This window comes from Giraffa tippelskirchi, chromosome 5, assembly GCF_054371585.1.
Source record: "Giraffa tippelskirchi isolate mGirTip1 chromosome 5, T2T-mGirTip1v1.2.pri, whole genome shotgun sequence".
Taxonomy (NCBI): Eukaryota; Metazoa; Chordata; class Mammalia; order Artiodactyla; family Giraffidae; genus Giraffa; species Giraffa tippelskirchi.
The window spans coordinates 131,497,653-131,518,146 of record NC_137279.1 but is presented as its reverse complement, the minus strand read 5'-3'; the positions used below and the strand labels follow the sequence as shown (position 1 = coordinate 131,518,146).

At 41.4% G+C, this 20,494-nt stretch overlaps 1 protein-coding gene across 7 annotated transcripts in view; it reads left to right on the top strand.

Annotated features, from left to right (window-relative positions):
• The first annotated feature begins 201 nt into the window (after positions 1 to 201).
• Positions 202 to 20,494, top strand: part of LRRC8B (leucine rich repeat containing 8 VRAC subunit B) — a 64,933-nt gene continuing 44,640 nt past the window's right edge. For all 7 annotated transcript variants that reach the window (XM_081495468.1, XM_081495469.1, XM_081495473.1 and 4 more), the window contains exon 1: positions 202 to 318. The gene's annotated coding sequence lies outside the window, so the exon portion shown is untranslated. The remainder of the gene's footprint in view (positions 319 to 20,494) is intronic.

Here is a 20,494-nt window from a genome sequence, read left to right as displayed (position 1 = left end):
CTCTTCCTACTCCTCCTCCACCGCCACTGCCGCTCGGCAGCCGCCACCTCCGCCTCCTGCCTCCGCCCAGTCCCCTCCTCCTTCCCCCGCGAACTTAGTCAGCGGTTCGCGCCGCCGCGCCCCGATTGGCCAGCGGAACTCGCCGCGTCACAATGGAGCCGGTTGGAGGCGGTGAGCCGGGCAGCGCTGGGGCTTCCCGCTGAGCCCGCAGCAGCCGGCGCCGAGGAAGTGCGGGCGCGGGGCCGCCGCCGGCGCGCCCGGAGCGGCGCGGGGCGCACGCCGTGGGGAGCGCCGGCGCCCGGGGCCGGAGGCGCGCAGGTAGGTTGGGGCCGGACGCCCCCGGTCACGGAGGAGGAGCGGAGCCGTTCCAGGTGATGGAGGCAGAGAACCGGGCGAGGGGACGCTGCAGGTGGGGTTGGCCGAGCAGGTGCGGTTACCTGTTCTCGCCTCACCTGAGAGCCAGGCCTGCGGGCAGGTAGCTGGGCGGGAGAGATGAGAAGCGGTTTTGCCACTCCCTTGTCTCCAGGAGAGTGGGAGTGATGCCCGTGACTACTCCGGGGTGCTGGGGTCATTCGGGGCAGGAGGAGTGGACGCTGTCTCCCCCATAATCGCGGCGCTGCACCTGAGTGTGAACCCTCGGGGCTGGCGGGAATGGGTTCTGTTTTCCCTGGGCTGGAGTCGCGCCCTCCCTAGGTGAGCAGACCCGTCCGGAGGGCGTCCGCGCTTGGGTCGCTTTCCTTTGCCCCCTGCCCTGGTGCTGTTCGTTGGCACACATTTTTCTGCTCTTGGGAAACCTATTATACAGTTGTTCACCTACTGTTTGATGGTGGTGTTGGCACTCATTTGTTTGTTTAAGGGAGAAGGGAGCAACTTCTACCCTTTTCGAAAGAGAATCGAATCTGAGTTTCCCCTTCCAGGGCTGCAGCTAAGCAGGTGCCGAGAGGTCAGAAGGGAGGAGGCTGGTGTTGGCTCATCACTATGTCCTCAGCTGACTTCCCAAAGTCCATAGGTTGCCTTTAGTCAGATGACGTGTGTGGAAGACTTTTTTGTGGTCAGGAAGACCCTGTTGGCAGCCCCCTTCCCACCTCCCCCCAAAAAGGTCAAACCTGAACTTAAAAACCTACCTTTAAACTTTCTTGAATAAATTCGCCTTGCCAAAAACTTTAAAAAATCCATAAAAAGATACCGGTATGAAAATTTAATTTGCAAATAGGTTACCAACTTAAAATAGACAGTATTCAGTTTTTTTAAAGAGGAAATGGTATATGTCTTTATCATACTATTAGGTTTCCTAAACCTTAGTTAGGTTGTAGTACACGGAAGCAACCAAATTGCAGTGTAATTATTTAACTACAATAACTTCCAGGTGCTGAGGTTGAACCTCCTGAAAACCCCAAGTGCTCTTTGATTTGTGAGTGTCAAGGTGACTTCCTCTAACTCCTAGTTTCCTAGTCAACAGCTTCACCCTTGAAGGAATGTGAAATGACAGCCAATCCCGCAAGTGACTGGGCCTTTGTGATTTAAGAATATTTGTCCTAACATGTCTGATGTTACTTTTAGTTCAGGTAATGAGGGGCACAGAGTTGTCTCCAAGTGTGCAGTTGAGTCATGATACCTACTATCCATCTGCTACATGTTAGAATTAAATTTTGTATTATTTGAAACTTGTTCTTTTTTTTCTTAAATTGGAAAGGTGTCCCAACACGTCCAGCCTAGCGTGAAGATTCGCATGTTGAGAATGATTTCATTTGACTAGTTGTTAAGATTTGCTTTATAAAGACCTTTGCCCTCCCCACTGCTGTTTCACTGCTGTTTCATATCTCTGAAGCCTCGGAATGAAAAAGTTTCTATTAAATATCCCTGAAAAAGGGTACCAGGTCTTCTAAGGTGTTTTTTTGGTTTTTGTTTTTTTAAAGAGAATTTATTTTTTAAAGCGGTTTTAGGTTCACAGCAAAACTGAGAGTAACTGCAGAGAGTTCCCATATACCCCCTGCCCCCATTCATGCATCAGTTCAGTTCAGTCGCTCAGTCGTGTCCAACTCTTTGCGACCCCATGAATCGCAGCATGCCAGGCCTCCCTGTCCATCACCAACTCCTGGAGTTAACCCAAACTCATGTCCATCGAGTCCGTTCATGCATAGCCTCCCCCATTATCAACATCTCCCACCAGAGTGGGACACTTGATACAGTAGATCAAGCTACATTGAGACGTCATCATCCAAAGACCATAGTTTAGAGTTCACTGTTGGTGTCATACATTCTGTGGATTTAGCCAACTGTGTAACAACGTGTATCTGCCATTATAATACCATCAAGTATGATCCCATATCGTATGATCACTACCCTAAAAATCCTCTGTGATCTTCTTATTCATTCCTTCTGCCTGCCTAACCCTTGGCAACCACTGGTATTTTCACTGTGTCTACACTTTTCTTTTTTCCAGAATGTCAAATAGCGGAAATCAGTCTGGAGCCTTTGCAGATTAGCTTCTTGCACTTAATATTATGCATTTAGGTTTCCTCCATGTCTTTTCATGGCTTGATAACTTTTTTTTTTTTTAGCACTGAATAATATTACTTTATGGCTCTAGATTTTTTTAGACTGTGTGGGTATTTTCCTGTAAGTGGCTTGAAATTTGTGACTTTTTGTTTTGTTTTCTGGTGTGGAAGGTTGGAAATATTTTAATACGTGCAAGATTCTTGTTTGAGCCTAAATTTTTATTTATAAACAAGTTTTTGTAATTTATGAATCTATTTTGATGGTATCTGAATATTTTTATTTTCTTTTTGATTTTTTTTTTCTCCCATAGAAATAGTCTATTTAATCTAATCTCTGATGTTCATGTAGTGTGTCTCAAGTTGAATTTCCAAATTTTTTTCTCTTTCCAGCATCCTTCTAGCATACACTGGTGTTATCAGAAGCAAATGTATGCTGACTCTGTCCTGTTACCCCAGACTCAATGTCATGGTTTCCAGTGCCTTCTATATAGCATGTCCCCTCTGCTTTCTTGACTCAGGGAATACTGCTTGTTCTGCAAACATTACAAACCCATGACCACGTGTGAGGAATTTGGGAGGCCCAATTGTAGTGTAGAGTTTCTTTAATGAATTGTAAAGTGTATTCTAATTTCTGTCATGTCTGTTTTCATATTGCTGCCTTTTCTTTTATTGCTTTTGCCCACTTGCATTTTATTTCTCATCTATATTTTCTAAACTTCCTATGTACCTTTATTATGACAGGTTTTTACCAGGTGTTTAAAATAATGTCTTTGACAGACATAACAACTTGTTTTTTCCTTTTCTGGATCAGTAAGATTGATCTCAAATAAAATTAGTCCTGTCTGCAGTCACTGAATCTGTCTGCTAAGTTCTTATCAGTGCTGTTCATTTAGAAATTGAACAAAGGGAAATAATAAACTCCCTGTTCTATGACTTCCTCTTATTTAGGATTCTGCTCAGTTGCAACAGAATTTAAATTCACTTCTTCAATGCTGTTGTGAACGCGTGTAAAGGAAATGAATAAAAATGAGTTGTCAGAGCTTCAACCTTGACCTTTGCTTTTGCCTTCTTGGCCGTTATGCCTTGATATGGGTCACATGATTCTGCTTGGTTCTTTCCAGACTCTGTATCTTTGAACTTCATCTCCTGCTTCTTCAGTTTCAGGGTTCCTCTAATTCTTTGTTGTGTTTGTTTCATCCTGTGGCCATTTTCAGGGCTTTGTTCTACAATGCCTACTTCTTGGTCAACAGTATCTGTCAGAGACATTATCAGCTGCAAAGCTTCTATTTCACTTGTCTTTCCAGCTCCACGCAAGTGACTGAGATCTTTCTCTGATGGAGACTAAATTCTTTACTGTCAAGTAGCATATTCCCTTTGATGGTCTCTCAGGTAGGAAGATTTGAGAGCATATTCAAACCTTCCTTCTTTTCTTCTGTCATATTTTTTTCGGCATTTTTACACTTCCCCCTCAGATCTATTGCAGATTATAATCAAGAATTCTTCAGGCTTCCACCTAAGAGCATAAGCTGTGTAGATTGATGGGCCTGGATTTGAACCCTATACTATCACTTTGGATAAGTTACTGTATTAGTTAAGGTTAGCTGCCAGTTACAGAGACCACAAAGAACAATGGCTTAATTAAACAAAGCGATGTTTGTTTCTCTTTCATGTTAAAAAAAAAAAGTTTGCAGAAACAGTCCAGAGGTGGTATTATGATTTTGCAAATCTTTTCAGACCTAGGCTGGTTCCATCTTTTAGAACCCCAAACATCAAATCAGACCCTCAATCTTGTGATCCAAAAGGGAGCTTAGGCCGTCACATTCAGGTTCCAAGTTTAGAAAGGAAGACAGAAGGAAGGAAGAAAAGAAGACAGGGGGAAAATGTAAGAGCCCAGGGTCTCTTAAGGAAATTTCCTGGAGGCTGTTGTACACTTCTTATTACATCTCATTGACCAGACTTTGAGTAATATGACCTCATCTAGCTTTTCACTTTCATGCATTGGAGAAGGAAATGGCAACCCACTCCAGTGTTCTTGCCTGGAGAATCCCAGGGACAGCAGAGCCTGGTGGGCTGCTGTCTGTGGGGTTGCACAGAGTTGGACACGACTGGGGCAACTTAGCAGCAGCAGCTAGGATAGAGACTAGGGAATATTGCCCTTACTTGAGACAACCTTAAGCCCAGCTAAAACATGGGAGTTTTGCATCCTTAGTAAGATAGAGGGAAAGAAATATTGGAGTAGTCAAACACCACTGTTATTCTATACTTCTTTTTCTTGACTGTTATTACCCATCTCACAGGAGTCTTAAGATTAAAAGAAATATTAACGTGAAAGCATATAATACAGTATCTGGCATAAAACAAGCTTTCAGTAAATGTTAGTTCGTATTCCTCCTTACTCCTTTTTCATAAATTATCTCATTTCTCTGCTACCACATCATTGGTATCCAAATCCCATTTTAAATACTGGCCCCAATTGATGGTACTAGACTATAGTCGGGTTCCTTATCATGGGAGGGAGCAAAACATTATGACTCAATAATGTCAGCATCTACTTCTTAGCTTAAAGGGCGGCTAAGATTTAAGATATAGCTCTTGGAATCAAATATAGCTAGATATAAATCCTGGCTCTGTCACGTACTCAGTATGTAACCTCAGCCTCTTGCACCCTCAATTTCCTCATCTGGAAACTTGGGGTAAGATTCAGATATGAAGAGTATGGAAAAATTGTATTTAGAGTGCCTAAGAAATTGCGTGATAAAGTGCTAGCTTTTCTTTTAAAATTTGGCCCAATCTAGGTGAACCTTTCAGAAAATGAACTTATTCCATTAAAAAGAAGTTTTAAAATTGGTCATCTCCATACATGTCTAAATGAGAGTTGTTAAATTTTTAGTCAGACTTTTGAGAATTGTCCCCAAAATCAGTTTAAACCTTGAATAGCAGCAAAGTCTTTGCTTCTTTTAAAAAAACAAAAACCAGAATAGCTCAGCCTTAACCTTCTTCAGCCTTGATTTGAATGATTTGGGCAGATCCACTCTCAGAAGCAGAATCATTCCCACCAGTGAGTATATGTCATAGTATTTTTTTTTTCCCCAGCATCTGTTTGTTAAGCACCTACTGTGTATCAGATATGACTATGCCAGGTTCTAGGGACACAGCAGTAAGCAAAAACGTACATGGTCCCTGACACCCTGGGGGTTGCAAGGTACTAGGGGAGACAGGAGAATCAATCACTGCAAATAAATGAAAAAAATTGCCACTTAATATGGTCAGGAAGAAGATGTACAGGTGCTATGAAAGTATGTGCAAATATCTTATGGTCGGAAGTTGAATGGTGTCTTTAGGAAAAAGTCGGCCAGTGAGTGGAAGCAAAGGGGTGTTGTGGGAGTGTGGTTTGAAATGAGCTCTGACATGAGATGAGCATGATCTGAGCACGGATCAGAGTGTCCCACAGGTTTTCAGCACTATACCAAAGAAGGCATATCGTTAAGAGCCATCATTAAAATACGTGTACATAATATATAACTTCTCCATGTGAGTCTCTGAAAGGGGCTACATAATTCAGGAATAATTTAATTCTTTCATAATTTATTTATGCTTTAGTGACAAACTTTAAATTCAGATACCTTTTTTATTTTTGATACACCAAGCAGATGCATCTGAGAAAATAGGCAGTAAAACAGGGTCTTTTGAGAGGGTTAGAGGATTGATCTGCATCATGCTTAGCAAGTGGAATTTAAAGACCTTTGGCTGGACAGGGTTACATGAAAGAATGTTGACAGAAGAATAGGTAACCCACAAAGCAGCAGTGGATGATGACCTCAGGCGGGGAGGCAAAGGCATGGAGAGTGGGCTGCATTACTAAGCTTGAGATGGCCCATCTCAGGGCCCACAGGCCACCCAGCATCCCGTCTCACCAAGGCTTTCAGGCTTGCATAGATAGGACCCAGCTTAGCACCTTGACAATGGTATACCATTTTTGCTTGTCCTTTCCAGCTGAGTTAGTGGCGGCATCCTTTGGGAGAAGTGTTGCATCTCTCATCCCTTTGAGGGCCTTGGAGAGTGTCTGGGAGCCTCTGCTCCCACGTAACATGTTAAGGCACGACTGAGCCTGCGGGGCAGAGCTGCCTGCCATTGGACTTCAGGTTGTTTCTCGCTCTGAGCAGATAACATTTATGATGAATTTCATCCGTCTAAAAACTTTGAAGTTCATCTCTCTAGGCAAAACTGAGTTTGTTCCTGGCCCCTGTTTCAATGCCCAGATAGGCAACTGAGCAAGTGACTTGTCTTTAAAAAGTGCGTGTGAGTCATGATGCAGTTTCTAGATGTGCAGTGCTGTGCTTGGTGGGCAGGTTCCCAGAGAATTTATGCCCTAAGGGGCTGCAAGCCTTTTAACTTCACCCTCCCAGGAATGCCTTTGGAGCTGGGACTTCCTCTGGCTAACCACTTGCCTGGTAGTTGGAATTCCTCCCTCAGGACATGCCAACCTTGTTACTACACCAGGGACTTCTCCATTGCCTGGACCCCCTTCCCTTATGAGTCTGTGTAACGGCTTCCTTTTCAATGAATAGTTGGCTCCAGTGACCTCAGGGATCCTTTCCCTGATCACCTCCGATAAAATACATCTGCCTGCCCTCATTGTACTCTTTCAGGCTTTGGTTTATTGTTTGCTGGCTTGTCCCTCTCCCTACCCCTACCAGAATATAAGTTCTGTGAAAGCAAGGATCTTGTCTCCCTAGTATACCTACTCTTAAGCCTGATATGTAGTCAAACTCCCCAGACTGCTACATGTGGTTTGGGGCAAAAAAATTAGCTGTTTGAACATAAAATGGGGATAATAGCACCTGTGCTATCTCATGGAACAATGAGGAGCTGGAGTGAGTGTATACCAAAGATACTCCCCCCACCCCCAAACTTGCTATTCATCTTTAGATTTCATATTTTTTCAAATAGCAATACCATTTACCCAATTATATAGCCCTAAATACTTAGAACTCATTCTGGGCTTCTCTTTGCTTTGTTCCCTGTTAAACTGCTCTATAAATTATGGTAACCAGTTTGTCCAGAGGCCGCATCCTTCAGGTCCCTCCCATCAGCGCCCTTCCTTCACAGCTTCTTGAATGCCTTGAGTCTTTTCCAGGCCCTCTGCTTATTGCCTGCAACCAGTAGTTCAGTTTGTAGTCTTTCCAGTCTTTGAACACAAGAGGAAAATAATGATTATGAAAGGTAAATTTCATACTACCACTGCCTGGTTTAATAATCCTTTAATGACTTACTTTGTCAAAGCATCAAGTCCAAATGCCTTGGAGAGCTATATAGTACAGTCTTCCTCTGCCTGCTTCTTCAGCTCTCTGGTTTCACCTTACACCCCTCATCATTTATAAATCACCAGCGCATGCACTGTGGACACAGCATGCAGTCACAGCCCATGCACCAGGCATCCTAAACTGTTTGCAGTGCAAGGAGGAAGGTAAGAGGTAGCCAGATGGCTCCACTCCATGCCCCGCCCCTTTTTTTGTGTTCATATCCCCTTGTTACCTGCCCATGTTTCAGGAATCAGTTCAAGCATACTTTTTCTGGAAGACCATTCCACACCCTTCCCTCTGCCTACCACTTCCAAGAGATTCTGATTCCCTTCTCTGTGCTACCTTTGAGCCTTGTACACTTCCTATAAAGATAATTTTGTTCATCCTCTGATTGAGCTTCCTGAGCCAGGCATTATACTTGGCATGTAAATTGATATCTGGGAAAGAATTAGGCAATAAAACTCAGTATACTTATTGTCTAGTCCAGGGCTTTGTTTCAATAACATGCTTCTGACTGGTATTTGAAAATTTGGAAGATCTCCTTGAAGGTTAGAAGTAGGAAGAAGAATTATCATATATATGCTGGTAGTAGGTATCAATTGAATGACCAAAATATTTTGTCAGTGAGCTAGTGTTTACTGAACATTTATTGTGTTCAGAGTTCTGGATTTGGCCATTTGCAGGACAGGCTTGAGTCAGCTTTTGGAACTTTTCTAAAATAACTCTGGCTTTATCATTCTATCAGAAGTCAGAATTTTAGATGGTCAGCACAAGTTCTTGGTTTACAGGCAGTTTAGAACAAAGTATCTGAATGTTTTTCATCCAGTACCCCCTAAAAGGATTTTGAAACACTATCTCCCCTCTTCATGTGTTTTAAAAGTTTTACCTAAATTTTTTTATAGTTGTAAAAGATGTCACCTGTGATATATAAATATTGATTTAGAAAAACATCTTTTCTAAAGTACCCAGTGTAAGTTAAATACTAACATGATTTTGTATCTACCATGCCATCCATTTAAGAAAACACAAAAACAAGCTTGTTTAGAAAAGCTGGAAATTTTACATAGTTGTTTCCCTTGTGGAATGCATTTCATTCTTCTATAAAACTTACTCCCCATGTTATGTTTGAAAATCTTTCATTGAATTCCTTATCATACTCTTGTGACACACATATACACACAACATATTTTTTGAAGTTCTTGTGATTATAAGGCCCTAAATGTTACATAAAATTTCATTTGGATTGAGTTTTTATGATCTTAACTAATATACAGTTGACCAGAACAAGTATATTAGAATTTTGATAAGTAATTATTAAGTATAGGTAAAATTTTATGGGAAATAACTTCTCGATGAGATGCCTGGGACTTAAAAATATTTAAGTGTTAGTTGCTCAGTCGTGCCCGACTCTTTGCAACCCCATGGACTGCAGCCCACCAGGCTCCTCTGTCTATGGGATTTTCCAGGCAAGGATACTGGAGTGCGTTGCCATTTCCTTCTCCAGGGGATCTTCCCAACCCAGGGATCTAACCTGGGTCTCCTGCATTGCAGGCAGATTCTTTACCAACTGAGCCACAGGGGAAGCCCTGTAAATATTTACGCATAAGTAAATATTTCATATTGCTAAGATAAGATAGGCTTCATAATCAAGTTTTCTTTTTAAATGTAAATGCTTAAGACACTTTCCCATATGTATATGGAAATGAAGGCAGTATAATTCCGCTCTATTTTTGAAACTTCTGAGGTGTATGCCAAAATTAGTTAGTAACTGATCACAAAAATGATTTTCCATGTTCTGTTGTCTGACTTGGTTATGTCTCCCTCCAATGTTGCTTGAAGCAGAAAAATGGATACTTTTCCTTAACTCCCAAAAGGATGTTACAGTCTTCAAAGTCATTTACTTTCTTAACATCTATAACCCTACAGTTATCTCAAATGACCCTCAACTTGGGGCCTGGAGATTTTTACTCCCCAAGGCAGTGTACCATAAGCAGACTCCTGAGAAATGAAAGGTTTGCCTTTCTTATAGAGTGTGGGGAGAGGATGACTATGAAAAGGGGAAAAGGGAGATCAGCAGAAGGAACCAACTGGACATCAGGTGTTCTGAAATAGATACTTTATTTTTTGGCTATGCTGCAAGGCATGCTCAGGCTCTTTGTTCCCCAGCCAGGGATTGAACCTGTGCCTCCTGCAGTGGAAGCACCGAGTCTTCACCACTGAGCAGTCAGGGAAGTCCCAGAAGCAGATACTTTTAGACAGGGGTTAGTTGGTGATCTGAAAGTAGATTCTACCAGATGACCCCTTCTTCCGAAAACAAAAGGACCTCCAAATCCCATACTTCACTTTGTAGATCAGTTGATTGGGTGCTTAAGAGAACTTTCCCCTGTCAAGTTAGCTATCAACTCTAAGGGAAAATGCCCCTAATAAGCCAATTTAAAAATTTCTTCTTGGTGGACAAGAATATTCAATAGGGAAAGAACATGGTTAGAGTGAATCACTTTTTAAAAAAGACTTGATACCATAGTGATTGAATCACCATTATCCATTTTAAGAAGTATACTCAAACTCTCCTAGAGTATTTAGAAATACTTTTTATACCCATTGTTAGGTAGACTAAATACAAATAGAATGTTGGTAAAGATCAACAGATGCTTGACTGACAGTCACATAGGTCAGTAGGTGACTGATTTCTAATTAGTCCCATTGAAAAAATTTTTTCTGCAGTGTTTTATCAGGAAAACTAGTCCCCCCCCGCCCCCCAAAAGAGGAGGTTGTGAATTACATGTCAAAAGGTTTCGTCCCAAGCTAGGTTTTGGACATTTTTTTCTTTGCAGAGTAATGCATTCTGAAGGGAGAGGAGTTGAGCCTGGCCATCATCCCATTGATTAGGAAGTCTTTTCTGGGGTCCTCTTGATCCTAGATGCTCTCGACGCCATGTATGTAAGGAAACTGTTCAGAGGTCTGCTGTGCCCTTGCCTTCTCCCACCAGTATGTAGCAAATCTCTCCCAAAACACTTACAGAACCTCCACTGCATTACTTACTATATTTTTTGATGTTGCTTCTAATATACTAAAGGATTTATACTCACATTTATTCTCCTGATGACTTGTGGAAGACAGGGCAAGTATTAGTTCCGTGATGCAAATATGCATACTGGGTTTATAAGGGGATATGTGGCTTGTCTCAGCACACTCCACAAGTTAGCTGCAGATCTGGTACCTGATGAAGCAACTTTTTCTATGTATATTGGCTGCTTCCTTTTCCCAGAGTCTTCTGGCTCAAAAGATTGGAAAACTTGCTGTAAAGTGGTCTTATAAAAATTAAGATAAATATGCTCACAAATGCTTAGTAGAGTACGTTGTTCTTAGCAGGCCCCTAGCTACTTTAAAAAGAAAAAAGATGTATTTGAATTTTGAATCTGCTTTTCTTCATTTTATGGATTAAAAAAATTATTCAGTATTTTTGGGGGCACTTAATATTTGCCCCCAAAAATACTTTTCCAAACCAGGCTTCAGCAATACGTGAACCGTGAACTTCCAGATGTTCAAGCTGGTTTTAGAAAAGGCAGAGGAACCAGAGATCAAATTGCCAATATCCGCTGGATCATCGAAAAAGCAAGAGAGTTCCAGAAAAACATCTATTTCTGCTTTATTGACGATGCCAAAGCCTTTGACTGTGTGGATCACAATAAACTGTGGAAAATTCTGAAAGAGATGGGAATACCAGACCATCTGACCTGTCTCTTGAGAAACCTGTATGCCGGTCAGGAAGCAACAGTTAGAACTGGACATGGAACAACAGACTGGTTCCAAGTAGGAAAAGGAGTACGTCAAGGCTGTATATTGTCACCCTGCTTATTTAACTTATATGCAGAGTACATCATGAGAAACTCTGGGCTGGAAGAAACACAAGCTGGAATCAAGATTGCCGGGAGAAATATCAATAACCTCAGATACGCGGATGACACCACCCCTATGGCAGAAAGTGAAGAAGAACTAAAGAGCCTCTTGATGAAGGGGAAAGAGGAGAGTGAAAAAGTTGGCTTAAAGCTCAACGTTCAGAAAACTAAGATCATGGCATCTGGTCCCATCACTTCATGGGAAATATGTGGGGAAACAGTGGAAACAGTGTCAGACTTTATTTTTTGGGGCTCCAGAATCACTGCTGATGGTGACTGCAGCCATGAAATTAAAAGACGCTTACTCCTTGGAAGGAAGGTTATGACCAACCTAGATAGCATATTTAAAAGCAGAGACATTACTTTGCCAACAAAAGTCTGTCTAGTCAAGGCTATGGTTTTTCCAGTGGTCATGTATGGATGTGAGAGTTGGACGGTGAAGAAAGCTGAGCGCCACAGAATTGATGCTTTTGAACTGTGGTGTTGGAGAAGACTCTTGAGAGTCCCTTGGACTGCAAAGAGATCCAATTAATCTATCCTAAAAGAGATCAATCCTGGGTGTTCATTGGAAGGTCTGATGTTGAAGTTGAAACTCCAATACTTTGGCCACCTCATGTGAAGGGTTGACTCATTGGTAAAGACCCTAATGCTGGGTAGGATTGGGGGTGGGAGGAGAAGGGGACGACAGAGGATGAGATTTTTGGATGGCATCACTGACTCGATGGACATGGGTTTGGGTAGACTCCGGGAGTTGGTGATGGACAGAGAGGTCTGGCGTGCTGCAATTCATGGGGTCGCAAAGAGTCGGACACGACTGAGTGACTGAACTGAACTGAACTGAACTGAATATTTGCCAGGCATCACACCAGCCCTGGGAATAAATCCAACAATGAAGAAAACACAAAAAAATGTTTTTTTGCACAGAGTGTACATCCTAGAGGAGGGAAGATAGAAAATAAGCAAACTCGACATACAGTATCAATCTTAATGAGTATCTCTTTTTAACTGTTTTGTATTGTAGGTATCCTTGAGGGTCTTTCCCAGAATAATACAACACATATACACAACATTTTAACATGCCTTGAAATCATCCTTACAACACTTCAAGTTCATTATTTCTGTTCTCAGTTTTTCTTTTTACTGATAAGACAGTAAGGTTGAAAAAAGCAAAGTGAAAATCATCCAGTATCACAACTAGTTGGCTTCCCTGGTGGCTTAGCATTAAAGAATCTGCCTGCAGTGCAGGAGATGTGGGAGACATGAGTTTGATCCCTGGGTCAGGAAGATTCCCTGGAGAAGGAAATGGCAACCCACTCCAGTATTTTTGCCTGGGAAATCCCATGGACAGAGGAGCCTGGCAAGCTACAATCCTTGGGGTCACAAAGAGTCGGACACGACTGAGCGACTACACAACAACAAAGTTGCTAGATTGTTAAACTCTATCAATTTAGTCCGTGAAGTGTCTCCTGCTTTATGTCTGTGTGTGTGTGTGCGCGCGTGTGTGTGTATACTGCTTTTATTTATGTAGAAAACCTCCCCAAGTAGCTTATGTGGCTAAGTGTAGCTCCTTTTCCCATTTCTTGACCTGTAACAACATAAATAATATCCCAAGTGTTCCAGATGTCTTAGAAAGTTTTCAATGAGGAGAACTCAGGCTGGTAGCAGAAAAGGAAAAAACAAAAACCTTAGTGGAGATCTTGGAGTGGGAAGATTTTCTTACAGACCTGATAGGGACTAACAGTGCCTTTGAAGGTCTGTGTACAGACACCAGAGGGATTGGTGGGGGGAAAGGCCTTGTCCCAGTTTCAACAGGGACAGTGACTCCCTAGGGTGACACAACAGTCACCCTCACCAACCCACCCAATGATTTCCTCTTTGGACATTTTATACAAAAACTTCGAAGATAAACTTGTCAGTTTCAGGAAAATAACCATTGTGTCAACTTATCTTCCCAGCCACACTTCCGTCACAGATGTCTCAACTTTTAGTACTACGAAATAACCAAAAATTTTAGGTAGTAATCGGACTGTGTGTACATTTCAAAATTGGATGCTGTGTAAAGGTTTTGATTTGCATGCAAGATTTTCTAATAAAACACACCTGGCTTTTAAAACCTTCAAAACTTACCAACTCCACCTCCTACGAAACACTGATACTTACTGAAATTTTAGGCTGCTTTCTATTGTTGCTCTCTTAAAGACAAAGAAAACCTACTTTTTTCCATTAGAAGTTCCCCTTAATGTTATGTTGATAGAAGAATTGTATCCTCTTCTCACTTAACCAGTGAAAAGCCCTTTGTTCCATATTCCCCATCCCCACCTCCATTTCTGGGTATTTCTAGCCTACTTTTCCATCTGTGTGCCTTGTTACTATGGTGATGGGCACCATAGAAATGGAGAACAAAGCGGATGTAATAAGCATCTCCTACATGGTTCACGGTGCTAAAAAGGGATCTAGGTTTTTTCAGGCTTGTTCTTTATTGGTAGTAGAACTGGACCAACCCAACTGGGAGGGGGCACTGGGGTTATGAGCTAATTCAGGCCCTGCTTTTCCCCTTATTCTCCTCTTCCCCAGACCTTTCTTTACCCAGAGTCATGAAGGTGAACAAAGAGTAATGGGGGCTTGTGGAGGGGATGTAGTACAGAAATTAATGCCATAGAGTCACCACACTGCAAAAGACAAATCTACTGAAGCATATTACATGGGAGGGAATCATGAACTGGTTTTAAGGTTTACCAGTCATCAGTCGATTACCTGAGTTAGCATTGTTCAGCTTTACCTCACATTAGAGATTTGCCAGCCTAGGTTTTCCTGCCTTCAAGATGCTTAGCCTGTATTAGACTTTTTTAAAAAAAATGAATACCAATTTATCTTAATTACTGGTAGCTTGCAGTATTTGCTCCCATCTGTTTGAATTTTTTAAAATAAGCAGTTAAACTAATGTGTACTTACTTTGCTTGTTTTAGAATTACAGTTAAATATTTTCCCTGCATTGTGGAAATCAGTATTTTCCATAAAATCTGGGAGAAGGTGGGTATTTACTTTTATTTTTAATTGGAGGATAATTGCTTTCCAGTGTGTGTTGGTTTCTTCCATACAATAGTGTGAATCTGCTGTAAGTATACATGTATTCCCTCCCTCTTGGGCTTCCCTTTAAACATTCCACATGCATGATCATTCTTTAATACATCTTCATGTATCAGATTCTTGGACACCCATAATGAAATACCCAAAGATTAAATAAAATATTCCAGTTAATCAATTCCATCTTCTGGACAGTTATTTTTAAGTTTTTTAAAATTATGTTTTAAGTTTTACATTGCTCATATTTTATGTCTGTTTTATGTACAAGGGAAATAATTTAGCACAGTGCTTTAGATAAAGTCATAGGACATGAATCAAATTTGGAGCTAACAAAGATGAACATTCTGTTTTTCTGTTGCATTGTAGTATGAAGGCCTAAAGTTCTTTTTGACTCTGAATTCTTGTTTCTTTGGTCACATGGCTCCTTTCTTTTTGCCTGATGAAATAGTATTTTGTCAATTTTATCTGCTATAATGGCTCTTACACTGATGTGAAAATAAGCTCGAAATCAACCTCACACTTTGTGTGTTTTAAGTGTAGGCCCAGTGTAGCCCTCCCTGCCGAAGTCAGCTCTCCCGCTTTGTGTCGTGAGCAGAAGAAGGGGAGCAACAGAGACTAGAGTGGGAGCTGGAGCTTTGAAAATTGTAGCTTCTGCTGTAGCAAAATTCATGTGTTAAAACCTAACCCTTAAGGGGATGGAGTTGGGGGAGGTGGGTGAGAGGTATTAAGTCACAGGAGTAGAACCTTCAAGAATGGGAGTCCTGCCTTTATGCAAGAGACTCAGGAGAACTCCACTGACCCTCCCACCACGTGTGGACACAGAAGGCCTCCGTCTGTGAGCCAGCGAGTGAGCTCTCACCAGATAGTGACTCTTCTGACACTTGATATTGGACTCCTCAGCTTCTAGGACTGTGAGAAATAAATGTTTATTGATTAAGCCTCCCAGTCTTTGGGATAGCAGCCCAGATGGATTAAGACAGGTTCAAAACCTGAGTGTCTTCTGACTAGAAACGAGAGAAGACTTGGGAGAAGTAGTGTAGGTTCTGTGGGAAGAATAACAACTCTTTTTGCAGAGGAGAGGTCTGTGGAAACCAGGTAATCACTCCACGCAGGACAGCTCCTTGTTTCCCAGAAGGCTTGAAAACTCTGGGCATGTTGGGTAGGTTTTGTGGGGAGAACAGAGCTTGTATTTGCCAGGAGTTTCTCCCTTCATGGGCAGTTGTTCTCTGATGCCTCCTGGGAGGAGAGAGTATCCATTGCATTTGAAATTATCATCAGTGAGAAGGTAGAAAGTAGGCCGGCTAAACTGTTTCTATTTTTACAATCAAGCAGACGTTCTGAGACACTGTGTCACTTGGCTCCCAGTTAAGGAAGATGTTAGGCAGGATAAGAGTTTACTCTCCTTAGTCATTTTGCTGACCTCTACTACTCCACTCATGACTGAAGGAAGAGGTGAATAAATGAATGCATGTTTAGTCTGCTGGTCATTTTATTGAGTTGTCAGTCAGTCAGTTCAGGCGCTTAGTTGTGTCCGACACTTTGTGACCCCATGGACTGCAGCACGCTAGGCCTCCCTGTCCATCACCAACTCCCGGAGCTTGCTTAAACTCATGTCCATCGAGTCGGTGATGCCATCCAACCATCTCATCCTTTGTCGCCCCCTTCTTCTCCTGCCTTCAATCTTTCCCAGAATCAGGGTCTTTTCAAATAAGTTAGTTCTTCCCATCAGGTGGCTAAAGTATTGGAGTTTCAGCTTCAGCATCAGTCCTTTCAATGAATATTCAGGACTGATTTCCTTTAGGATGGACTCGTTGGATCACCTTGCTGTCCAAGGGACTCGCAAGAGTTTTCTCCAACACCACAGTTCAAAAGCATCAAATCTTTGGCAGTCAGCTTTCTTTATGGTCCAACTGTCACATCCATACATGACTACTGGAAAAGCCATAGCTTTGACTAGACAGACCTTTGTCAGCAAAGTAATGTCTCTGCTTTTTAAGATGCTGTCTAGGTTAATGCTGAGCTACTTTTTATTCCCCTCAAAGATCTCTTTGAACATTATGCACATTCTGGCTGGTCTTCTGAGTTTGCCAGTTGTGCTGAAATAGATAAATTCCATAACTCTGTCTCAGTTGCCTCATCTGTAAAGTGGAGATAGCCTCATGGTGTTGTTGGGAGCATGAATAAGTTCATTGATATGAAGGGCTTAGTAGAATATGTAACATATGGTTATCTTTGGTGAGCATCAGCTTCCATGACTGAGTGTTACAATATGCTGAGTGAATTTGACTACTTCAGCCTGGCATCAGCTACTTACAAGGGCTTCACAGAACACTGGGCTTGTTTTGTCTTATCTACCTAGGAGGAGCTATTAGGGCCAGTCCCACTTCATTTGTCTTTAGATGATTTATAATAAGTTGTTTCAGCTAACTAGGCTTTAGATGGGCTTTTTTCTGGTTATTTTTAGATTCAAATTACTGAAGCCTTGAAGATTAGGCTTTTGGATAGTTATTGATTGTACAGGAACACTACAGACAAAGAATTTGTCTGTACAAAAAGCACTACAGTGTTAGAAGAAATAGCTGCCCCAGGAGCAGATTGGAAAAGCCTGTAAGTCTTTGTTTTAGCCTGAAATTTGTTCAATCTTCACATTCTCTGAAATTCAACCTTGAATTATTCAGCAAATGAACATGTAAAAAAATTATGGTCCTTCACATTTTTAATGCATATTTTTTGCGATATGTAAACTTTAACTTTGGAAAGTCTTTCATGGTAATTGATCAGCATGGGTAACAATACTGAAAGCCACATAAGTCTAGATGGTATAAAATCCCCATTGCTATTTGTTAGAAGCCTTCAAACTTTGTTTCTTTTCTTGTTGTGCATGAAGGTGACTGAATCAGTGACTGGTAGTTTCCTTAAAGCGTCTAGATAAGAGAAAGTTTATTGTAACAATATGATCTCATTTTTGAAAAATGATTTGTTTTGTTTGTTTTCTTCAATCTCTATCGGTTGTGTGTGAACAGAGAATGAGTTGTAAGGATGCAGAGAGTTACTTAGTGTGTGCAGTAGAGGATGAGAGGGGAAAGGGAATAGTGGAAGGAAACCATTCGGTAGTTCTCCCTTTTGATTCTGTGTTTTTCCTCTCAAGTGAAGTCCTCAGAGATGTTACACATGGTGCAGTCTTAACAAAAAAGAAAAACTCTTTCTGAAAACATTTTGTTTCTTAATGAGATTTATTTTGGTGCTTTGTTGTCATTGTGCTGGGAATTTTGAAATGTTCTCTGTGTATTTCTGTGATTTTTGACCTAATAATCTCATTTGGGTTTACCACGCTTAGCAGCTGTTGTTTTTACCAACTATTGCTAAATTGTGTTAATGTTCAAAGTTGAAAAACCCTGTTTTCTACATTAGCCTAGATTATCCAGAGTTTTGTAAAATTTAAGCCTTTTCCTCATTCCTTGTACTTTTCATTTAGTTGCAAGAAAACTTATAATATTAATATTCTAATGAATGGTTTAGATAGGCTGAAGCTGTCTCTCCCAGGACTCCAGTGATAGCTTGCAGTGTCATTTGTAGAACAGTATTTTTTTGATAAAGCTGTCTATCCTCTTTTTTACTGGAGGAGGGAGAGACCTTGATTCTATTGTAATTTAAGTAGTGTTTAGTGTAATATGATAAGTGTTTGCAGTTTGATAGTAATGATTATTCTCTGGCAAAGCAAAAGGAAAATTTGAGAAGTCAAAGGCTTTGAAAATGTCCTAGGAGAGAATAAACTCAGAATTATAGCCATTTTATTGGATAATTCTGCAGTTTTATTTGAAAGAGGGCATCAAATGTTGAATTTTGACTTTTCATTTAATTAAAGTAACAAGAAGTTTTCTTAAATAGCTAACAATACATCTTGCTTCCTTTGTAGTCTGTTTTTAGAGATCCTTCAATGTGTCTGTTGTAATTATAAAACAGTGGTGGGGGGTTGGGGTTTTTTTTGTTTGGTTGGTTGTTTTTGTCTTGTTTTTTGTTTCTTTTATGGCTGTGCTGCTCAGCATGGGGGATCCTAGTTCCTTGACCAGGGATTAAACCCATGCCCCCTGCAATGGAAGGGTAGAGTCTTAACCACTGTACCGCCAGGTCCCAAGGCAGTGGTTTTTGAAACTAGACTCTAGGAATACTCTTAAATTCCCCCAGGGTTTAACTTTGTTAGTTCTGAATCTCGTCTGACTTCTATTTTTCACATTCACATTTCCCCTGTTCAGAGCTTAAATCTTTTCTCATATATTCAAGATCTAAAGCAATAGTTGTCCTTGTTATCAAGTCAGATGGCCAGGTAATGATATGTATCAACAACATGCTTTGTAATTACAAAGCCATCTTTACATATATAATTGCATTTGATTCTGACAGTTCCAGGCGGCTCAGAGGTAAAGAATCCACCTGCCAGTGCAGGAGACACAGGAGATGCAGGTTCGATCCCTGGGTCAGGAAGATCCCCTGGAGAAGGAAATGGGAACCCACTCCAGTATTCTTGCCTGGGAAATCCCATAGACAGAGGAGCCTGGCAGGCTACAGTCCTTGGGGTTGCAAAGAGTCAGACATGACTGAGCATGTACGCATGCATGTCTGACAGTCTAGTGAGGAGAAGAGAGAGAAAATAGCTATAATTAATTCCTATTTTATGGGAAAACTTCAAGAAGTCACTCAATACACCCCAGAATAACATACAAACAGTAGGACAAGAGCAAGAACTAGTTGTTTTAGCTCCATGTCTAGTGTTCTCTCTGGTTTATCATACTTCGTGGGCACACTCTGTTCTATGCCATGAGATGTTTGCCATACAAATAATTGAGTCAATATGCTGTGTGAGATTGGTGTACTAAATTTTTATAAACTTTCTAAAGCCAGGTTGTTACTTAGTTCGCTTCTTACTGAGCATCATCATTTCACTGTCAGTGCAGAGCAGTTTCCTGCTTTGCAAGCTAATGACATTGTGAGTGTATAGCTTAGCAGGTCAGGAACAACAGGACAACAATAAGAGAGGCGCCCAAGGAGACATATAACTAAGTGACAGCTTCAGTGGAGAAACAATGTAGGAAGAGAGACCCAAGCAAGCCTGGTTGGATGAGATAGAATTTGGAAAGGTGATGGGAGTGGAAGGGAAATATCTGACTGGAGATGTACAGGACAGAACTGAAATACTGTATACAGAGGTACGTATTTTTGGACAGTGAGTCGGCTGCCTGTTTGGAATTAAGGGCGTGTTCAGAGGCATAGTGGGAGATGATGTTGGAAAGGCAGTGTGGGAACAGAGTTGGTGCTGGGAGGAGTTGATGAAGTCTGGGTCTCTCTGAAGTCCAGACTCTCTGGAGTCCCGATGAAGGCCAGGACTCATCATGTTCTAATGGAGTCTCTGCCGGAGTCCAGACTCTCTGGAGTCTGGGTGAGTACTGGTAGACACTGCTTCATTTTCTAGACTTGAGTTTCACTTGACTGTGAACTTAAAAATGGAGTTGCAGTACAGCCTGCTTCTTCATCAAGGATGACAGCAGCCCCACTTGGGGGCTTATTTGGCCCCATCACATCTGACATGCCATATTCCACTCTGGAACGCACGTTTAAAAAGGGCTTTTACAAACAGAGTCGATGATTGTGTGACAGAAGGTGTCACATCTTAGGAATCGTTCTTGTAGAGCATTTCATCAATTTATGGTTGTCT